Source organism: Apium graveolens, chromosome 10 (assembly GCF_009905375.1).
Source record: "Apium graveolens cultivar Ventura chromosome 10, ASM990537v1, whole genome shotgun sequence".
In the NCBI taxonomy this organism is placed as follows: Eukaryota; Viridiplantae; Streptophyta; class Magnoliopsida; order Apiales; family Apiaceae; genus Apium; species Apium graveolens.
In genome coordinates this window covers 179,802,215-179,819,426 of record NC_133656.1, presented here as the reverse complement: position 1 = coordinate 179,819,426, position 17,212 = coordinate 179,802,215, and positions in this window count along the sequence as shown.

Sequence of the window (17,212 nt, the reverse complement as noted above, 5' to 3'; positions counted from 1 at the left end):
TACAGGAAATTCAGAAAGGGAAAGAAATTTTCCAGGAAAGGTGCAAGTTCTGATAAGAAGAGTTTTAGAAAATCTGAAGGCAAAGAAGGAACGTCTGATAGAGGAGATTACTCAAATGTCAAATGCTACAACTGGGGTGAGAAAGGCCACATATATCCTGATTGAAAGAAAGTGAAGAGTGACAAAGGCAAGGCTCTTGTCACAAATAAGGAAAGCTGGACAGACACTTCAGATTCTGAAAGTGAGGTGAACTATGCCTTGATGGCAAATGCTGATAGTAGTTCTGATACTGTTGACCTATAGGTACCTCAAACTACTTATGCCTTTCATAGTGATGATATTACTGAGTTGAGAAGATATCTTAAAACCATGTTCATTAGTTATAGAGATCAAACTTTAACATGTGAGAGATTAACTTTTGAAAATCTTGCTTATAAAAAGAGGAATGATTATTTAGAAAAAGAGTTAGTCATGTTCCATCAAACTCAGAAAGATAGAGATGATGCATTTTATGTTAGGGATGAAGTGCTTAAAGTGAATGAATCTCTAAAAACTGAGTTAGAAAAGGAAAGAGAGATTATCAGGACTTGGACTAACTCTGGCAGAACAACTCAGAATTTGTTGAGTAGTGGAAATTGGAAAGAGGGCTTAGGTTATGGAGATGATAAGAATGATAAGGGAACTGTAGAAATTGAGCATATAGTTGTTAAACAAAAGCCCAAGGTAAATCCTGTTAAGTTTGTAGCTGTAAAGTCTGATATTGATAAATCATAAGTTAAAGAGAAATTAACTTCTGGCAAACCAAAATAGGATAAGCCAACTGAAGTTAACATAGGCTTAATAACTAAGAAGCAGCTTAAACATAAGCTGAAAGATGTTAAGAATGTAAACAAGGTAAAGCCACCTAGGAAAAATAGGAATGGAAAGGAAGGTGTGAATAAAAGCAATGATTATAAGCCTGTTCCTAATGCTCCTAGAAAGAAATGTTATAACTATGGAAATTCTAACCATCTGGCTTTTTTTTGTAGGAAGAATAAGAACATAAACTCCTTACCTTCAAAGTCAGGAGTTAAGAGTCGGTATGTTAGATATAGGCCACAAAATCCTTGTTTTTATTGTGGTAGTTTATGGCATTCCATTTATACTTGTAAGGAATATCATAGTTTGTGCTTTGATTATTATCAAATAAAACCTTCTTTAAAGAAAGTTAGCATTGTTCCTTCTAGTATAAGTTCTGATGCAAAGTCTGATAATGTAAATTCTGATAAGAAAACTGTTAACATAAACTCTGATGCTAAATCCGCTGCAAAAGTTAACAAACTTAATAAGGCCAAAGGATCCAAGCAAGTCTGGGTCCTTAAAACTAATCATTAGTGGTCTTTGTGATTGCAGGGCAACAGGAAAAATATCCTAGTTCTGGACAGTGGATGTTCAGGACATATGACTGGAAATAAAGCCCTAATATCAGACTTTGTGGAAAAAGCTGGCCCAGGTGTTTCTTATGGATATGGAAACATTGGAAAAACTCTGGGATATGGCAATATCAATCTTGGGAATGTCATCATTGAAAAAGTAGCTCTAGTCTCAGGACTTAAACACAATTTGCTGAGTGTTAGTCAAATCTGTGATAGAGGTTATCATGTGAATTTCTTTGAAGAACACTGTGAAGTTGTAAGAAAATCTACAGGAAAAGTTGTTCTGAAAGGATACAGGCATGGTAACATTTATGAAGCCAAGCTTTCAACAAGTACTGATGGTTCTGCACTCTGTCTGTTGAGTAGAGCATCAATTGAAGAAAGCTGGGATTGGCACAAGAAACTCTATCATTTAAATTTTAACTATATAAATGAACTAGTCAAGAAAGATCTTGTGAGAGGACTGCCAAAATCAGTATTTGCTCTTGATGGCCTTTGTGATTCATGTCAGAAGGCAAACCAAAGAAAATCTTCTTTCAAGAGCAAGACTGAATCATCAATTCTTGAGCCTTATCACCTACTACATGTTGATCAATTTGGTCCAGTGAATGTCATGTTTATTGCAAAGAAGAAATATGCTATGGTCATAGTGGATGAGTTCACCAGATACACATGGGTGTATTTCTTGCACACAAAAAGTGAAACTGCATCTATCTTGATTGATCATGTCAAACAACTGGATAAATTGGTCAAAAACTCTGTGAAAATCACAAGGAGTGATAATGACACTGAGTTCAAGAATTTGATTATGGAAGAGTTCTTCAAAAACCATGGAATAAAGCAGGAATTTTTTGCTCCTGGAACTCCACAATAAAATGGAGTTGTTGAAAGAAAGAATAGAACTCTTATTGAAGCTGCACGAACTATGCTTGATGAAGCAAAGTTACCAATCTACTTTTGGGCTGAAGCTGTGCAGACTGCTTGTTTTACTCAGAATGCTACACTTATCAACAAGCATGGAAAAACACCATATGAGATGGTGAAGAAAAAGAAGCCAAATCTGAAGTATTTTCATGTATTTGGATGCAAGTGTTTTGTTCTTAAGACTCATCCTGAACAACTATCCAAATTTGATCTAAAAGCTGATGAAGGAATTTTTGTTGGATATCTACTTTCCAAAATAGCCTTCAGAGTCTACAATTTAAGAACAAGGGTTGTCATGGAATCTATCAATGTCTCTTTTGATGATAAGAAGATTACTGGACTTGAAGATTTCAATGATCATGATCAGCTGAGATTCGAAAATGAAGTTTTAAATTCTGATTCTGTAAATCCCGATAATCTAAATCCCGATACTGCAAACTCTGATGGATTAAACTCTGATGTTATTGAAACTGTGGTGACTACGCCAAAGTAAGATGCACCTGTGCAGGGGGGGCATATTGAAGATCCAACCACATCTCAAGAAGCATCAGAATCTACAACAGGCTCTTCAAGTTCTGATTCATCAAGTTCTGATGGGCCAAGTTCTGATAATTCTGAAAACTCATGTTCTGATATTTCTGGAAACTCAAATTCTCAAGGATCCAACTCAGAGAGCATAATTTCAGGGGGAGCATCAGAAAATGTTGATGGAGACAGCATAAATCATGGGGGAGCATCCAGTTCTAGAGATAACCTTCCATCTGCAAGGAAGTGGACTAAAGCACATACACCTGACTTAATTATTGGAAATCATGATGCAGGTGTCAGAACTAGAACAGCTACATCAAATGAATGTCTCTATCATTATTTCCTTTCTCAGACTGAACCAAAGAAAGTGGAAGAAGCTCTTCAAGATGCTGATTGGGTGCAAGCAATGCAGGAAGAGTTAAATAAATTTGAAAGAAATAAAGTCTGGACCCTAGTGCCAAGACCAAAAAACAGGTCTGTTGTTGGTACAAAGTGGGTGTTTAGAAACAAAACTGATAGTGATGGCATAATTACAAGTAATAAAGCAAGGCTGGTTGCAAAAGGATACTCTCAACATGAGGGAATTGATTATGATGAAACATTTGTACCAGTTGCTAGATTGGAAGCCATAAGGATATTTTTGGCTTATGCTGCTCACAAGAAGTTTAAAGTCTTTCAAATGGATGTGAAAAGTACTTTTCACAATGGAGAATTGGAAGAAGAGACTTTGTAAGAAGTTTGCCAAGCTGATGCAGTCAAGATATCAAATGAGTATGATGGGAGAACTTAGCTATTTTATGGGCCTTCAAGTCAAGAAGAATGAAGAAGGAACTTTTATTTGTCAATCTAAGTACACCAGAAATTTGTTGAAGAAGTTTGGAATGTAAGATTGTACAAGTGCATCCACTCCTATGGCCACTGTAACAAAATTGGATAAAGATACTGGTAAATCAGTAGATATTACTGATTACAGAGATATGATTGGCTCACTACTCTATCTAACTGCAAGTAGACCTGATATCATGTATGCTACCTGTCATTGTGCAAGATTTCAAGCAGATCCAAGAGAACCTCACTTAACAGCTGTAAAAAGAATTTTCAAGTACCTTAAGGGTACAACTTATCTGGGATTGTGGTATCCTAGAGAATCAGACTTTAACCTAATAGGTTACTCGGATGCAGATTTTGCAGGATGCAAAATTGACAGGAAAAGCACAAGTGGAAGCTGCCAATTTCTTGGAGGCAGATTGGTTTCTTGGTTTAGCAAGAAACGGAAGTCAATTTCTACATCAACTGCAGAAGCAGAATATATTGCTGCAGGAAGCTGTTATGCACAGATTCTTTGGATGAAGAATCAGTTATTGGATTATGGGTTAGAATTTTGTAAAATCCCTATTTACTGTGATAATCAAAGTGCTATTGCTATGACAGGTAGTCCAGTTCAACACTCAATGACAAAGCACATCAGCATTATGTACCACTTCATATGGGAACATGTGGATGAAGGTATAGTGGAATTGCATTTTGTTCCAACAGATCAACAACTAGCAGATATCTTCACAAAACCACTGTGTGAAGCTACTTTTACAAGATTGGTAAATGAACTTGGAATGATTTCAGGTTATTTCTCTAAATCTACCTAGTTTATGTTCTGATACATCAGACTTTATGATCAGTATTTACATATATTACTATCTCTGTGTATTCTGTGCTTAAATTGAAATTTGCTTAAGTGTTAATTGTTGTCTGATGTGAATTTCTAAACTCTGATAGTGATATGAATGTTTCTGTGACTATTCAATCCAATGAGGATAATTGTGCTAGATACTAACCTAGTAGTCTTTAATATACTAAAGATCCCATGTTTGAAGTAATTGTTTATGTGGAAATCTTTTAACACAAGCAAATTCTGATATTGAGCTTAGTTGAAGTTTACTTTGTGTATCTTATTACTAAGTCAAAAACTAGAATATTGCTTCTTATCTCTTAAGTTCTGTTGTTTGTAAATCTTATGGATGTACTAAGTGCTGATAAGCCTCACTTATCAAAAGAAAAAGAAAAGAAAAGAAATAAATATCAGGTACTCCTTTGAGATCTAGAGTAAAAATGTGGAAGGGACGACCCAAGTGCATTGCTGGTATTAAGTAATATGCATTAGAAAAGCAAAAAAAATTCTTGGTGACTTTTCACACTCTATGATTACTGGAGAAATACTCTGATAACAGCATAAATTCTGATAAGCAGTCGTGACTCACTTACACTGAGAAGCCACTGTAAAATGGAATTTCAAAAGATGCATAAAATGAGCACAAAACAGTTGAGGTGGACTCGTGCATGAACTCATTCTAAAGTAGGCTTCAGAATAATGACAGATTTTGAGCAAAGTTTTTAATTATGCCTTATTTCTAAGATGTACTGAAGTGAATCAGACTTTACTCTTTGTCTGATATTTAGCTTAATGCACACACATACACTCCATATGAATGATGAAAATTATTGTGGTGATAAATGTTGTTTTAGATGAACAGTTTAAGTGTCAGTTGCATAAATTCTGAGGACAAGTTCTGATGGAAGTTCTGATGATTAAGTTCTGTTGAACCCATAACAGTATTTGTGTGAAGAATTACAGGAATAAACATTCACTTTTCGAGTAAAGAAGCCATATTCTGATGACTTTTAAATTCTGATAATAATCAAGTTCTGATGCTGACGTGGCAGTATTTATTTACTTGGTTTATTTTTGGTCATTACTTCAACGGATATATTTTCTCATAATATTGGTTTAAGTGAGATAAATCAGTCATAATCATTATGGGTTAGTGGTTAACGTGTATGTCCTGAAAAACTGCATGTGCACGGTCATTATTGCTTATTTTACGTGCCCATTAACTCCTGCTCTAACCATTTATTGACTGTTCACATGGTGCCAGGTGTAAAGTGTATCCCATGCTTCAAGAATACAGTTGTTGAGTAGAGAGAGTATATATATGAGAGATAAAAGATTTTCTAATCTTTTATTTACTTTTCTATTCTAAATCTCTTTTACTTTCTCTTTCTCTCTCTCTCTCTCTCTCTCTCTCTCGTTTTCTGAAGTTATTTTTCTCTCAGGACTTTTCACAAACACTTTGCAAACATTCTCTTACTCACTTAATTTCTTACAGAGATGGCACCAAAAGACGTAATTTTTGATGGAGCTAAGTTTGTTCCTAATAACTTCTCCGCTATTCTTAGCAAGTCAGAAGCCCTACCAGAACTTCACTTCATTCAGGACTTTCTTACTAGTTCTGATATTGGGTACGCTCTGATTCAACCTGATGCAGTCTCTGGTACTCAAGTGTTGGAATCTGGAGAAGCGGAGTATATGATGATGGTGGTGCTCAAGGGTCCCCAAGTATTATTTTTTCATCAGGGGAGGATGAGCATGTCGTGACATTGGCCACGGTTCGACAAGCACTGCAACAGCCTGAGAACTGTATTTATTCTACTTTTGAGGACATTGACAAAGTTGGGTCAGTTGAAGAGATCTTACATAAGGAGGGAATGGAGTTTCTTCTTTGACTGCATAACCAAGGCTTTTGCAAACAAATGTTCTAATTTCGATGCAATCCCCATATTCAGCCAACAAATCGGGTATGCTCTCATTAACCAAACTGATTTTGATTATGCAAGTGCTTTCTTAGGTTTCATTGAGGATAGAATGATAGAAGACAGAAATACTGTTTACTTTGTTAGATTATGTCAGCTTATTTATAGTTTTTGTTGTGATGATAAGCCCCAATCAACTAGTGAATTAATTCCATCATTCAGACTAGCTAAAAGAGCTTTTAATGACTTATTATCTACTGATAATAAGAAGGCTGTGTTAAGACCCCTCCAAGTTCCTTTATCTGTCAAACAAGCCTTAATAACCTATGATCCAGTTAAATACACTGGATTATATCCTAATGTCCAACCATCAGAACCTCAACCATCAGCTCCTACCACTTCTATACAAACACCTCAAACTTCTCAACCTCAACCATCTGCACATCCTGTGAAACCTTCATCTTGTAAACCAAAGAGGTCAAAGGCTGTGCCTCAGTCTCAACAGAAGAGGAGGACAATGATTCTGAGAGATGAATCAGATACTGAGGAACAAGTTCCCATATCAGAACATGTTGTTGTAGAAGCTGAGAAGATCTCTTCTCAGAATGATACTGTAACTGGGAGTTCTAGGCCTCTCAAAAGGCTTAGAAAGTTAAATCCTGATGATAAAGCTCCTACAGTGTCTCCACCCTTGCAGAAAATGAAAAAGCAAAGAGCTCACATGGACACAGTTGAGTCAGATTCAGAAGAAGAGGAAGCAGCTAAGGAAGGGGGTCAGGAATCTCTGATCCCAACAGAACCAATTATTATTGAATCACTTCCTTCTGCACAACCAGAAACTGCTCAAGACAGAGTGTCTACATCTCTTGTGTCACCTATAATTGAACAAGTACATACTGAAGACCCAGGTACAAGTGCTGAAATTGATATTCATAACTTGATTGTGTTTGAGGTTCTGTACTTGGAAGCTCCAACAACTCAATTCACTCCACCAACAACACCAATTTTGGATGTTGATCAGAACTTGGTTGCATATCAGAATTTAGAGGTTGATGTTGAAGTCTCTATAGCCTCACATACTGTTATTCTATCATAGGATGCTGATACTGCATGATCTACAAGTTCTAATGCTACCAATGAGGATATTACTGGTGAAGCTGCTGCTAATTTAGATGCTGATGCAGCTGGTCCATCAGGACATGCACCTCAACAAACAGTTAATAAAGCTGATTTAGTCGAGAAGTTTGTTAGAAAGGAAACACCAGTACCTTGGAGTGAAACTCCTAGAGAAAAGGAGTGGACTAAGGAATGGAACACAGTTAGTTTTGTTCCTTCTGAAAAGATTCTTGCTGAGCATCTGGCAAAAGCTGATGAAATGCTGATAAATGATTATTTTAAGGCACAGCTGAGAGTTACTGCATTGAGTACTAGGAACCTTCAAGGTCTATACTCAACAACTCATGCCAAGGTGAACAAAATTCAAGAAAACTTGATCCAGCAAGATATGAATGTGAAACTTGAAAATAACAGATTTTTCAAGCCAACCTTTGACAGAATTGCCTGCATTGAGAAAACTCAGGAGAAGCAACAAACTCAGATTGATGAAATTCTAAAAAATCAAGCTTCTCAGCAAACTAAACTCAATGAGATCCAATACTAGGAGAATAATAAGTTTTGATACTGGTAAAAGGATAAGGTAGAGGTCAAGGTCAAGGCAAAGGATTTTCATCAAGTAAAGCTAGAACTTCAAGTCAAGGAACAAATTCTAATACTGGGAGAAGAATAAGTTCTGATACTGGTAAAAGGATAAGTTCTGGTGAACATCTGAAACTTGATGAAGAAATTTCAAAGAAATTATTTCTTAAAGAAAATCCAGGAATGGACTTTGAGAGTCTAAAGGAAGAAGAAGCTAGACTCAAAGCAGAAAGTGTCAAGATAAAATCTAAAGCTTCTATTGTTGAAAAGAAATTTCCAAAGCCTAAGGGTATTGTGATAAAGGAAAGAACAAATTCTGAGGCAACCAAAGCCAAATCACAAGTGGAAATAGATTCAAGGTCCAAGGGCAAAGAAAAAGTTGATGAACCTGTAAAGGTTTATATATCAGTCATGGATGAAGAAATAATTGATGATGAAGATGCTAGTCTTACTCTGTTGCAAAAGAAGATTTCTCAAACAACCTCTGACATGGCTCATATTGTTCAGAGTCAAGACTTAGTAAACTCTGATATGACAGTGAAGCAAGCAATCTCTGACATAGCTCAAGTTAACTTGATATCAGAAGTTAAGAAAAAGGAAACCTCTGACACTGCTCATGTTAAACCTTCAAAGATACTCCTACCAGGATTTACCAAAGCTAAAAAGACTCAACCTTTGAAGACTACATCAAGTGGTTTTGAAGCAAGAGTTGTTACAGGAAAGGAAGCAATAGATAAATCTGGATTGGGTAGTTTTGATGAAGGGAGAATACACAACACTACCAATGATCCAACTTCCTTAAGTGAACCAGAAGTAGGAGCAACTCCTGAAAGATTGAGTCAACTTGAATCTGTATAAATGGTTTACCATTCTGTTTTGAAAGAACATATCTTGTTATATTTTATGACAGATGGAAGGATATTCCATATCAGGCAAAATGCTATTCCATTGAAGTATTTTGAAGAACTGGAACATGTTATATTCCTACTTCAAGTGAAAAATAGATTAACAGATGGTGCTGCAGGTTATTTAAAGTCACAAATTCAAAGACAGAAGAAGCTTTACTCTGTAAAGTCTGACAGCCCATATTGTCCCAAGTACAGAGATCACAAATGTGATATTGTTGAAATGAAGCCTAACACTGCTAAGATCATAACTACTTTTCTGGGTTATAAGGCTGTGGAATTCAATCTAGAGCCTGACAAGGCATATCTGATCAGACTTGATCAGGACATAAGAAAAGCTAAGATAAATGATCTCAGAGCAGCTATTTTTCAAACTGGTGAAGATACAGCTGAATTGATAAATGCTAAAAGGAGGATGGTCAATGAACTTGAATATGCTGAGAGATGTTTGTTGAAGAACTATCTCAGAACAACTCCTGACATCAAAGAGATCAGAAATTGAAGCCAAGTCCAAGATCTACAACTGCTTAAATTCTGAAGTGTATACGGACTGAAGCTGTTATCAGACCTTAAGATGGTAAAGCTACAAGGACTGTAAGTTGTAGTTATCTAGTCAAATTCTCATGCATTTGTACTTAATGTTTTTGACATCATCAAATATCTGTTGAACTTGTATATTATGCTAATTTATAAGTTGGGGGAGATTTTTAGATATATTTGTGATGTCATGTGTAATATGATTTCTGTTTAGTTTTCAGATCTTAACTAACAGGACAAATCAGTACTTAACTGGAAATCAGTACTTATACTGAAGTCAGGACTTAAGATATCTGAACTTAAGTTATCAGGAGATATTTATCAGGAGATAATATCAGGACTTAAGGAGACTTTCAGATAAGGCAGGCGGCTGATTGAAAGGAAAGAAGATCAAGACAAACCCAAGAAGAAATATGCATGAAGAAAGAATTCTATGAAGAATAGAATACTTGGAAGAAAAGATAACTGATTGATATATTTTAGGAAGCAGAATTATATTTAATATTAATTAGAAGATTATCTTGTAACTGTGTAGTATATAAACACATGCATAGGGTTTACACTATACGTGTTATCATTATCGAAATTATTGTTCATTGTAACCCTAGCAGCTCTCGTGATAATTTTTTCATCACTGAGAGATGACAGTTCCATATTGTATTAGATTTTATTGTGTTGAATAAAATCTGTGTTCTGTTACTTGTGTTCTTTAATTCGATTTGATTGTAGTAAACACCGTATTCAACCCCTTTCTACAGTGTGTGTAACCTAACAAATAATAATAAAATATTTAAATTCATAATTTAAATAATACTCCGTTTAAACGTTCTTTGTGTGACCCTTTAGGTTATTATTACATTGGCAATAATTTTATTTTCCAATAATAAAATTATAAATAATTAGTGGCATCTAGTAATACATCATTGCTACCGAAGTAATAATAATAATTGGTGATTCAATTAAACCTTTCGTGAATAATGTACAATATAATATAATCCCTTTAGCCTTATATTATAGATCAAAATCGAGGCATGCATTGTGTCATCCTCTGCAAGCGTTTAATCCTTCTTTCCTTGATCAATGAGTAAACTATTAAACAAATCACTATTTGAGCACGGCCATGCATTTTATAGTCTTGCTCAATCAAGAGGCCAATAATATCACTCCTTTAATAAAGGAGGGCTAAATATCATCTAGATCATTCATATTTCTCATACGATTCATAATATACTCAATGACTACTTTTATGATTACCCGATTAGGGATAACTTTCAATAGTATCAAAGTATATTAATTTTCGTATAGAATTATAATGATTTCAGGTCTAAGGATCAATACATCATTATCACTGTGAGATTAACTTATGACACATTAAACATGTAGTATCTCACAACGGGTCAATCCAGCACCATGTATTTAATGAGATGTGATCATCAGTCAACAAACACACTAGTCTTAACGTATTTATTATTGTCCCTTAATAATAATACTCGACTAGGGACCTTTAGGAATCTCATAATCTCATTTTTAAGTCACATACTTAGAGATATAGATTTACATATTATATTCCAAGGACATTTATTAATCTAACATTTTATCGTAGAAAATAAACATATACAATAAATTACTAAATAATAATCCATAGAATCATAATTAATGATCCAAATATTTTATAATATAAACACAACAGTGTTGTCTCTATGACATAAACACTAACACTAACATCCCAAAAAGATGGGCAGATTAACAACCTTGATAATAAGGTACTCGACAAGATATCACCCAAGAAGGATTAGATCTTGATTTTATTGAAAAAATTGATAGATAAATAAAAGATGAGATGGGAGAGCGAAGGGAGATTGATTATTAATGGATGAAGGTTAAAGGATGGAGAAGTGGTGGCTAAAACTCTAATTTTGGGAGTCGACTCTTAAAACCCTAAAAGTCACACTGTTTAGGAATCAGATCATTAGCTTTTACTGAATGTTCCATCAATTTTTGTAGACACTATAAGTGAATATTTCGGTTTAGAAATATTTAATTGAATATTTCTTGTAATATGACTATAATATAGAAATATTTAAGTGAATCTAAATATTTAAGTGAATAATTCTGGAGTGAATTAGTCTATTGGTCTTCTTTTGAAGTGCATATGTGCCGTAATTATTGAATTATTTGGTTGAATGTTGTAGTGGAAAATTGTTAAATTAAAAATCATTTTTGAAGTTGATGTTGTTAGTTTTTAATTATAATTTAAAGGATTAGTTAAAAAAATCTTTATTCTATGTCATTGTATTTAGTTGATCCATTAAATAAGTAAAAAATTGTCATTTTATTTAGTGCATCACTTAAGAGAATCTTTATGGTATGTCATTATATTTCACATACTAGAGAATCTAAAGTTTTTTTTAAAAGTTATTACTAAAAAGGATCAACGTTTTATTTAAAATAAAAAAAATCTGAATATTTAGTTTAAAGAATCTCAAAAAATGACAAAGTTATTATTAATGAAGGAAACATATAATTTTAGAATGGTCTTCGAAATTTTAAAAAGATAATAATAAATATCAAATTATATTTATATTAAAAATGAAGACACTTGAGAAAAATCTCGTAAAAATGATTGTATTAGTATAGAAATAAATAACTAAAACTTTATTAATATTATGTGAAATATCTAAAAGAAATGACAAAGTTACTATTAATGAAGGAAACATATAATTTTAGAATGCACTTCGACATTTTAAAAAGATAATAATAAATATCAAATTATATTTATATTAATAATGTAGGCACTTGATAAAAATCTCGTAAAAATGATTGAAGTAGTATAGGAATCAATAATTAAAACTTTATTAATACTGTTTCCGACCATATTTATACAACTTTTAGTTTTTTTATTAGTTAATACATACTATTATTATAATAGATTATTTATTATTGATAATGGGATTTAAGATTTATCTAAAATAATTAATAACTATTATTTGTTGATGCAACTTTTAGATTTATATGGGACATTTGCACTAAAAATTTACTAATTAATTTTTTCAAGATTTAACTCTTCCTCTGAGTAATTTTGAGCTAATCTACAAACTGTTTTTTTAGTTTGTTGATTCAGGGGAATTTTTCACTTTGGCCGGTACTTATGTTAAAATCGACTTTCAACATGTTATACTACACTTATTTATCTTTACTTCTCATTTTATTTATATATGTTCAAAAATTGAATATCCTACTATATTCTTTCACTAGTTAAAATATTCAACTTGACTATTTTATAGATATGTGGAGTACTAAAAGAATTTGAGGGGTTTAAGTGTATAAAAAGTATGTATGAACAAAGGAATATCGTAAAGTAATTGATGGGAGGTGAGCAACAAAATCAAGTTTTGGGCTAAAAACTCCTTGCTTATAGTATGATTCAAACTTTACCAAAATTAAATTATTGTAAAATGGATATCAGTTCAGTTTTCAAATCCTCGCAACCCAGACATGTTACTAGGCATCTTGCATTCCGTTTCAACAGAGAAAATAGTTATGGACGAAGGAGGTAATTTCTTTTTTCTTTGTTTATCATCAATTGAGTCGGTTATATTAATGGATGAGTAAATAAATGAAAGTTTCATAACTTGGTCTTGATTGTTACTCCGGTCGGTAAAGAATTTCTCTTAGTCCGGTCTCGCCTTCATCTTTCTGAAATGGTAATATCAATAATAATACTTCTCTTTTCATTGATTTCTTTTAAATTATCCTCTTAGTTCGTCTCAAAAACTAAAGAGAACATGTTATTGTCAATCTTTTTGTATGCACATATCCATGACAACAACTAATTATTTGATCTTGATATCAATGTTATATAAATTTAGTTCTTTTTACAGGTTGTGTTAGATTGTGATATTAGAACGGGTAAGTTTGAAAATCAAAGTTACAGGCTTTCCGCTTCAAAGGTCAGTTCTTAAAGACAAAAACAAAAAAAATACATGTTATTATCAATTTATTTGTATGCACATATCTGATTCTTACATTGCTTTTATGAATTTCTATATGTAGACAACCTGTTTAAATGTAGAGTACATATCGGGATTTTGTGGCGGGCATTCAGATTTAAACCAAAGTGCTTAAACACAAATACTAAAGAATAGATGTTATTATCAATCTATTTTTATGCCAATATCCCTGATATACTTTGCTTTTGTGATTTTCTACATGCAATTATTTCTTTATGCTATTATTTCTTACGTTATAATCCATGACATGTTCTTAGAATATATTTGCTAACGTGATTCATTGTTTGGTAACCATCCGGTAACTGCATTGACATATCAAATGTCGATCTTTTGCTAATTAAAATGGTTTTATGTGATTTTCTGTTCATTGCATTTGTAAATCTCAAATATGCATGATGAAATAGTTGTTGATCTGTAAAACAAACAGATCATTTATCAAATATTTATGTGTATCTTCTGCATGGTGGATGGAACAGGTTAATGAACTTTTCCACATATAAATTAGTGGGTTATTTGTTGCTAACTAACTATTGTTTCCCTATACTGTTTGACTCAACTACTAAGTATATTATTATCCTATTCAAAAATGTATAACATGTGTCACTCCGGGTTTATTCCCCAATTATTATTATAAATCTTTCAGTTGATGAATCCATGCTTGCTTATGTTAGAGATATGAACGACATGTGCTGGATCTTTCTGGAAATGAATCCAAAGAGATAAGCTATTGGATCACGCGTGAAAATCTTGGCAACAACTGAATTACCGTGCCCTCTTTTTTCTCTGCTCCATAAATTAGTATGCCTTAAAGTCTATAGACCGTTCCCTCTTTTTTCTTTGCTCCATAAATTAGTATGCCTTAGAGTCTTTAGTCAGTTTTGTTTGTAATTTTGATGATTTTAAATGAAATCAGTATTAGACTTAATTTTAATGGCTACAGAATCATGTAATATTTATCATAGTTATCATGTTGATTGCATTATTTGGGACTGTTTTGTTGTGGATGTATGGAAGCTTCCGAACTATAACATTTTTTTGCTATCGGTGGAGGTAAATATTTGACAATACATTATGCACACATAATGCTTCGGAAGCTTGCAAAATATGTTTCAGGTTCATTATTTTTCCTTCTTTAATCTTTTCTTTCATTTTCAAAAAATCTCATGAACTTTTTATAATTTATCTAGAAAGGTTTTAATGGTTCCTTTAGATAACGAGAAATCAATTTGATGGTTATTCTGTTATAACAAGTTAAATATAAATTGATATGACATGGGTAGTTCTGGTATACAGTGTTTCATTTATATTGTTTTGCTATATTTCATGTGTTTCATATATATTTCATTTGCTATTTCCTAAACCATAACTAAATTAAATTGAACTGTCCAGGAAATTAAATTCATAACTAAATTAGTGAGTAGACCCGCATGGCCTCTGTACTCTCAAGATGTATTTCAGAATTTTCTATGTCCGACTAAATTTCAATATTTTAAATTATATGCATCTATAAATTAGATAAATATGTAAAGATAAATTCATAATCTCAGTCAAGACAGGGAACTTTTTATTGGGAATCAGTTATGAATTGATTTTATCTATTAAAGTCATAAATATTTAATACTTGAAATACTTAATTTTTTTATAGAAAATATCACCTATTATGACACATACATATCGAAACAATTATTTTTATGTTATACAAGGTGATTTATGGGCAAACCAGGGAAATAATGCGTCCTTTAACTATTTCGTTGTGGTTCAAAATTAGCTTTGACAAACTAAATCCTAAAAGCTGTTACATTTCTCATCGAGGTCTCTATTCCTATGTACCAAAGATGAGAAGGATAAAGGTTAATTTAGATATATACTGAGGTCAAGTTCAGTTTGACGATTTATTTCGCAGAGCAGGCGATCAAGGTGATGGAAGATGACTATGATGCGCATGAGAAACATAATAAAGTAGTAGTTGATTTGGAGGAAGTCGTTGTGGGTGATGTGAAGGTAGCAGTTGATCTCCTAAAATTTACACTAGAAGTTTTTCGGAAGGCTTAGGGAAGCTAAATTAGCCATTCATGTGTTTTTTGCTAAATAAGTTAGTCAGTCATGTTGAGTTGGGGTTTGCAGTAGTTGTAGCTATGAACTAAGTCAGCAGATTTTTTTTCCAGGGAAGTAGAAAAATTGATTGAAGAATGCTACAGAATATGACGATCATCAGTTTTGAAGGTCTATTTATATTTGATAGTTATGTTTTATGGAAGATGTGATTTCAAGTATGAGGTGTTAACTCAATGTTAGTGTTGGGTTTAAACCCAATATGTGATATGGGTTTGATTATATAAAACATAATTTGATTGTGTAATAATTGTATTTGTTGATATTTATTATCATAATGGGATTGAATAATAATTATATGGGTAGACAGTTATTACTATAATCAGATTATGTTTGTCTTATTCGCTAAGTTTGTTCTAATAAATTTTCACAGATTAAAATTCGGTCTAAATTTTTTCAAATTGAATTAAGGTCGAATTAATTAGGATCGATTTAGTCTGGTTTCGTAATTGATGGACATCCCCTGCCCAACACCGAGGCTAGTTGTAGAGACGTGCAAAGTTTTTTTTTTGGCAGGAGGACTCTTTAGAAATTTGAAAACCTAGGGGCCTGTTTACTTCAACTGTTTTCCAAAAAAATTTCTAAAAAAATTGGAAAAACTAAAAACATGTTCAAATGCAAAATTTTCAAAACAAAAAACTGGAAAAATAGAAAACACGGTTTTCCAGTATTTTCCAAATTATAACTACAGATATGAAAAGTGTGGAAAACAACATTTTGATGTTTTCTAAACCTAAACCTAAAAAAGTGAAAAACACGGCTCCTAGTTAAACACCTAACCCACTTCCATCCCTACTAGACACAAATATTTTTATATTTTTATTATTTTTAACATCAATTAACAATTTTGTAAGTTTACTTAAAAAGTTAACCAAAAAAAGTAATAGAGTAAACAACATATATACTACTAACTTAACTTATGAACCTTATAAATTTTCAACACCATAATATCATATTTTTAAATTAAAAACTATAAGACATATTTGTAATAAAAAAATTCAAAATAGTTTAATTTAACAATTATTTTGATAGTTTGATTAATATTAATATTTATATTATAAGAGGGAGCTTAATAATATAATAATTAATAATTTATATGTTAGAAAAATAAAGACGAGATTTCTAACTAGAACTCAGTTATGAGTTATGAGTTATTTCGTAGAAGATTCTTCAAATTTTTTGTATATAATTATTAATTGAAATTTTTAATAAAAGCTACAAAATTGTATATATTTAGAGTCATGTAATTAGAAAGTTTCATTATTCAACCTATTTCAGAAGACTGTTTTTATACTTTATTTGTCATCTTTTTTATATTTTATCTAAAAAAATTATTTTAAACATGTTAAAGAAATATGTATGTATAATTAAATTGAGAAACGTTAAAATTGTTTTACTAGTTGCTTTTCTATATATTTACACAAATTATCTCGTCATTTATTTAATGTTTTTAAGAAAACAGAAAACTGACCATATATTATTTTAGCATTTGAAACATATT